This window comes from Apium graveolens, chromosome 4 (assembly GCF_009905375.1).
Source record: "Apium graveolens cultivar Ventura chromosome 4, ASM990537v1, whole genome shotgun sequence".
In the NCBI taxonomy this organism is placed as follows: Eukaryota; Viridiplantae; Streptophyta; class Magnoliopsida; order Apiales; family Apiaceae; genus Apium; species Apium graveolens.
This window is the reverse complement of record NC_133650.1, coordinates 46,541,023-46,547,392: the sequence shown is the minus strand read 5'-3', so window position 1 is coordinate 46,547,392 and position 6,370 is coordinate 46,541,023.

The following is a 6,370-nucleotide window of genomic DNA, read 5'->3' as shown; positions in this document are numbered from 1 at the left end:
GTAAAATATATAAAAAAAATTCGCAAGAGTGAGCTAACTAGCTTAACAAGTCACAATAACAATAACTGAGGTCAATCAATGATCAAACGAGATGATTCAGAGGAATCAAGTTTCTTGTTAAACAATTATTAGAATTGGATATTCATTTTAAGTTTTAAAACCAAGGTTAGGCTGCTGATCAGTCATGTACTAACCCCGAGCAAGGCACACAGCTCTGCTCTATAAACTGGATCCAAGGCACACATTGGCCTGATTCGACCACGAATCTGGTCTGACCACGAATCTGGTCCCCGTAAAGAAAACTATCCAATTATAAAACAATTCAATATGATAAACAATATAATTCAATAAGAAAAGATCATAATCAACAGTGATGAAACATTTGTATAAAGGCCTGATGCATTTCATTAGTATCACAAGGGGGTATCGAAGTATGTATAAGAAATGGCCTTCAGCTTGTGGGAGAATTGGGTATTAGATGAACAATGGTTTTACAAGGTTTAATTCTTTGATGTCACAAGGTATGGTTACGTATAAAAGTTTCTGGATGTTCAAACAATTCTGTTCCAGTGTTTGGTGGTTATATATTTGGAGAGTAGTGTCATATTTGTGTGGTTTAGTATCTGGAAATCAACAAGGGGTGGTTTACAAAGAATAAGGCTTACGGCTCAAAGATCAAATGATGTGATCCGGGTTCAAGGTTGTATGATTCAAAGTACTCGCAATATAAAACAAAACTATTTTGAATACTTAACAATATGCCACAAGATAATTTAAAAATGCTTCCACTATATCTCGAGAAAGGCTTAGTTGTACTTGCTTTGCAGGGCTTTACAACTATGACTGATCGATTCTGAGCCAACTCTGCCGCTCAGGCTTTATTGTCCATCCACTAAACCACCCTGGATTCGACCTCACACTTAAGTCTTTTGAGTTGAACCTTACTGAGCTTTTTGACTGATCACCAATTTATCTTTCGTCCCATGCCAATTCTCGGGCTTTCCGACTAGAACCTACAGAGTCGAAATACCCTAATCTAGACTTCCGATTATGCTTGACATATCCTCGCTAACAATCTACCCATTCACTAACAAAACCTGACTCGTAACACATGTATTATTTATACAGGCATCAGTTAGAGTTTACGTTCTCGAAAATCGATTTGGTGTTCGTTTTTAAAAAAATACGTATACTCGTCATTGTATGAAATTAGGGTTATTGGTTTTGGAAAAATGTTTCACTACAACATACAATCAGGTTTTGTATAAAACATACGTATATGTATTTACTTATACTCGCTCGACGTCCCGATAATCCCCGGATACGCTCCCGTATTTCCGTAGTTCCATTTCCCGGAAATTGGGCAGCGTCTCCTTTGTTTATCGGACTACCCGTCGAAACAATTCGACGTCAAACCATCAATAATCAAATTCACAATAATCATAATCCAACAATCAAATCACCATCCAATTATCTCCCCACTTCAATGTAACATAAAATTTTTGCTCCAAAATTAATTTCCCACACTAAATATTATTTTAAAAATTTTAGGACTCAGATTACATCATAACGGTCCACCGTCCGCTCGTAAAAACAAAACTCATTGCGGAGGGCGGCAAAAGTTTGCGGGTACCCGTATAATTCGGGTTTCCATCACGAACATTCACCGATTAATACTCGAGTACGGTAAATAAATATTTGAATAATCAATAAAAATTTACTCGAATTTGCCAAAACAATTCGAATAAATAATATAGCAATTATCGAATCAATTTTATCATAAATTTATTCGCAAATATTCAGAAACTCTCGGACCAAAGCTTCGGACAACATCACAACAAGACTCGAATTAATCGAATCTAAGAACACTGTCGAACTCAAGGAACAACAACAGCAACACTCGAGACACAATCACAAGCCACCTCGCCGGAATAGAACCCGACGGCGGCCGGAAAGAAAGGACAGAGGCAGCTGCAATTCAACTAGAAAGCAAGGAAACTCGGGTAGTAACACAATAATCACACAAACCCGTACATATATATACATGTATATGTATGTATATGTAACCCAGCAATCAACGGAACATAATAGAGCACAGAGGTAGCCGAAAATCAAGATGGCGAAGCTCACTTGAACCCAAAGAAGAACTGGGAGGAGGGAGAGATTACAAGCGAGAGAGAGAAAAAAGAGATTGAGGGTCTGCGTCTGTGCGTGTGTTGTGTTTATCTGTCCCAATTCTAATTTTATTCCGACCCATAAAATGCTTCCACGTAGCTGCCTATTTGTAGAAATAAAACACGTGTCCATAAGTTAATACGTATCCTCATTAAACCAGCATTTTTATTTCTCATTTCGCGTTATAACGAACCATTACGTGGGTAAAAATAATCCAAAAATTACCAAATTAGTTTTAAAATTTTATAAAAATCCCGAAACTAATAAAATAAAATTTTCATAATTTTTAAAACATTTTTGAAACGCAACTCGTACCCGCATTTCATAATTACCGAACCGAGATGCTCTTAAAACAAATTCATAAAATCACGAAAGTAGTAGTAAAATATTATAAATCATCAGCACATATTGTGAAGCCTTCATCTTCCAAGCCCAAGAGGACAAAGACTGTACCTCAGACACCACAGAAGAGAAGGAGGATTGTTCTGAGAGATGAGTCAGACAGTGAGGAACAGGTTCCTGCATCAGAACCTATTGTTACAGAAGCTGAGAAGGTCTCTTTTCAGAAGGAAACTGGAATTGGGGGATTTAAACTTCTCAAAAGGCTTAGAAGAATGTCTTATGCTGAAACTCCCAAGGAATCTCCATCTTCAAAGAAAAGAAAGCAACAGAGAGCTCACAGGCCAGTTTCAGATGATGAGGAAGCAGCAGCTAAGGTAGGAGATCAGGAATCTCTGATCTCAAAGGAGTCAGAATTCAGGAAGAATTTCTCAAGCAAGAAATGACTAAGAAAATTGACAAGAAAATTTTCTTCCAACCTACCTTTGACAGAGTTGCTTACATTGAGAAGACCCAAGAGAAGCAACAGTCTCAGATTGATGAAATTTTGAAAAATCAAGCTTCTCAGCAATCTCAACTCGATGAGATCCAATCCTCAGTGGAATTGCTTGTCTCTCTTTTTTTACCTGCTGATGCCAAAAAGGGGGAGAAAGTACTTAAGTCCAAATGCAAAATTGTTAAGACACTGAAGGGGAAGGATGATGAAAAAGATGACCAGGGAAACTCTAGAATGGGTGGAGGTCATAGTCAAGGTAGAGGTCTCTCATCAAGAAGAGCTGAAGCTACAAGTCATAGAGCAAGTTCTGATACTGGAAAAAGAATTACTTCTGATACTAGTAAAAGGATAAGTTCTGATGAACTTTTGGATCTTGATGAAGAAATTTCAAGACAGTTATTTCTGAAGGAAAATCCAGGAATGGACTTTGAGAGTCTATTGGAAGAAGAAGCTAGACTTAAGTCAGAAAAAGTTAACTCTAAATCTGAAGCTTCTGTTGGTAAAAAGAAACTTCCAAAAGTCAAAGGCATTGTGATAAAAGAAAGGACAAATATTGAGGCAACCAAGGCCAAATCACAATTGCAGATAGATCTAAGGTTAAAGGGCAAAGAAAAAGTTGGTGAACCTATAAAGGTTTATGTGCCTCCTGTGGATGAAGAAATTACTGTTGAAGATGTTGATCTTACTCTGACTTTAAGAAAGATTTCTAAGACAACCTCTGACATGGCTCAAGTTGTTCAGAGTCAAGATATAGTTACAAAGAAGCAAGTAACCTCTGACATAGCTCAAGTTGACTTGATATCAGAAGATAAATAAAAGGAAACCTCTGACATTGCTCATGTTAAATCCTCAAAGTTACTCCTACCAGGATTCACCAAAGCCAAACAGACTCAACCTTTGAAGACTGCAGCAAGTGGTTTTGAAGCAAGAGTGGTTATTGGAAAGGAAGCAAGAGAAAATCTGGATTGGGTAGTGTTGATGAAAGAAGAGTACAGAACACAACCAATGATCCAACTTCCTTAAGTGAACCAGGTGTTGGAGCAACTCCTGAAAGATTGAATCAACTAGAATCTGTACAGATGGTTTACCATACCTACTTGAAAGAACACATCTTGTTATACTTCATGACAAATGGTAGGGTTGTTAGTGTAGGTGCCCTAGAGGCAATACATTATTCTTTTAAATCTTTATGTCAGTTGATCATTCAATAAATGTATTTATTATGACCTTAATTACTGCAATATTTTGTTAGCATAATAAATGTCCTTAGAATCATGATACAAATTGTATAGTTTAAGTACATGACTTGAACTTGAGATTATATAATATATCATATTCTTAAAGGTCCCTAGTCGAGTATTATTATATAGGACAATAATAATACATAGATAGACTAGTATGTTGTTTGACAAGATAATCACATCTCATTGGTTATAAGTATGGGGATATTAAAGTCAATACATAGGTACATGTGAGAGTACATGGTACTGGACAGACCCATAGTGAGATTCTTCATGTTTAATAAAGTCATAAGAAAGACTCACAGTGATAATGGTGTAACGATCCTTTGACTTGAAATCATTATATTTCTATACGAGGATTAATATACTTTGACTACATTAAAAGTTACTTTTAATCGGGTGATGATAAAAGTGGACATCGGGTATATCATGAGTCGTATGAGAAATATGAATGATAGATAAAGGATTTAACCCTCCAATAATTAGGAGAGATATTATTGGCCTCTTGATTAAGTGAGATTATAAAAGCATGGTCATGCTCAAATAATGATTTGTCTTGATAATCTACTCATGGATCAAGTAAACCCGGATTAAATGTTGAAGAGGATGACTAAATACATGCCTCGAGTTTAATCTATAATATGTATGGTTAAAGGGATTATATTACACGAAAAACATTAATCATGAAAGGTTTTATCTAATCACGATTTAATTATTGTTTAATTGGGTAACAATGATGTATTACTAGATACCGCTCATTGTTTATAATTTTATTAGAGAATAAAATTATTGTCAATTAAATAATAGCCTATAGGGTCGCACAAATAGAGCACTTAATGGAATAGTTAATTTAAATTATGGATTTAAATTAATTGATGATTATTTGAATTTTATTATAATTAAGTAAGACTTAATTGAGATAATATAAATTCAAATTAAAAGGAATGTTTTTGCCCATAATAATTAAGTATGACTTAGTTATTAATTAAATAATAAAAATTCGTTTTTATTATTTAATCCAATACCTACTAGGGTTGGGCTTTGTTGTTATGGGCCTTTTTAATCAGCCATTATAAATACATAATGATAGGTTAAAGAGGCTTGTATGTTTTTGAGAAAACCCTAGCAACAAAGAGAGGCAGAGGCAATTCAGATCGTCAAGAAGGAGGCTAGTACATCCATTCCGTAGTCAAGTTCGTGAGACGTTCTTGAAGGTGCTCGTGTGGATACCATAGAGGTGTTTCTCCGAGAGGTAGACACAAAGCGTGATAACTAGGATCTCCGTTGAGTTCGTGAAAGTTAAGCTCTTGAAAGGTATGATTCATTATCTCCATAATCTGCCCATAATTATACATGGATCCTGTTTTTGGGTTTCGAATTTTTTTGTTTTATTTTCATTTATCCGCTGCGTTTTATGCCTTCGGAACCCAACAAGGGTTTACCATATAAGGGAAAATGCTATTCCACTGAAGTATTTTGAAGAACTGGAACATGTTTTATTCTTACTTGAAGTGAATGACAGAATAACAGAAAGTGCTGCAAACTATTTGAAGAAACAAATTCAGAGACAGAAAAGGCTTTATTCTATAAAGTCTGACATCACATATCTTCCAAAGTACAGAGAACACAAGGGTGATATTGTTGAGATAAAGCCTAACTCTGCTAAGATAATAACTACCTTTCTGGGTTATAAGGCTGTAGAATTCAATCTTGAGTCTGACAAGGCGTATTTGATCAGACTGGATCAGGACATAAGGAAAGCTAGGATTAATGATCTCAGGGCTGCTATCTTCCAAACTAGTGAAGATTCTGCAGAGCTTAAAGATGCTAAAAGGAGGATGATTGATGAACTCAGATATGCTGAGAGATGTTTGTTAAAGAACTATCTCAGAACAACTCCTGACATCAGAGAGATCAGAAAGTGAAGCCAAGTCAAGATCTACAACTGCTCAAATTCTGATATGAATACAGACTGAAGTTGTTATCAGAAGTTAAAGTTGGTAAAGCTTTAAGGACTGTAAGTTGTAGTTATCGAGTCAATTTCTCATGCATTTGTACTTAATGTTTTTGACATCATCAAATATTTTTTAAACTTGTATATTTTGCTAATTTACAAGTT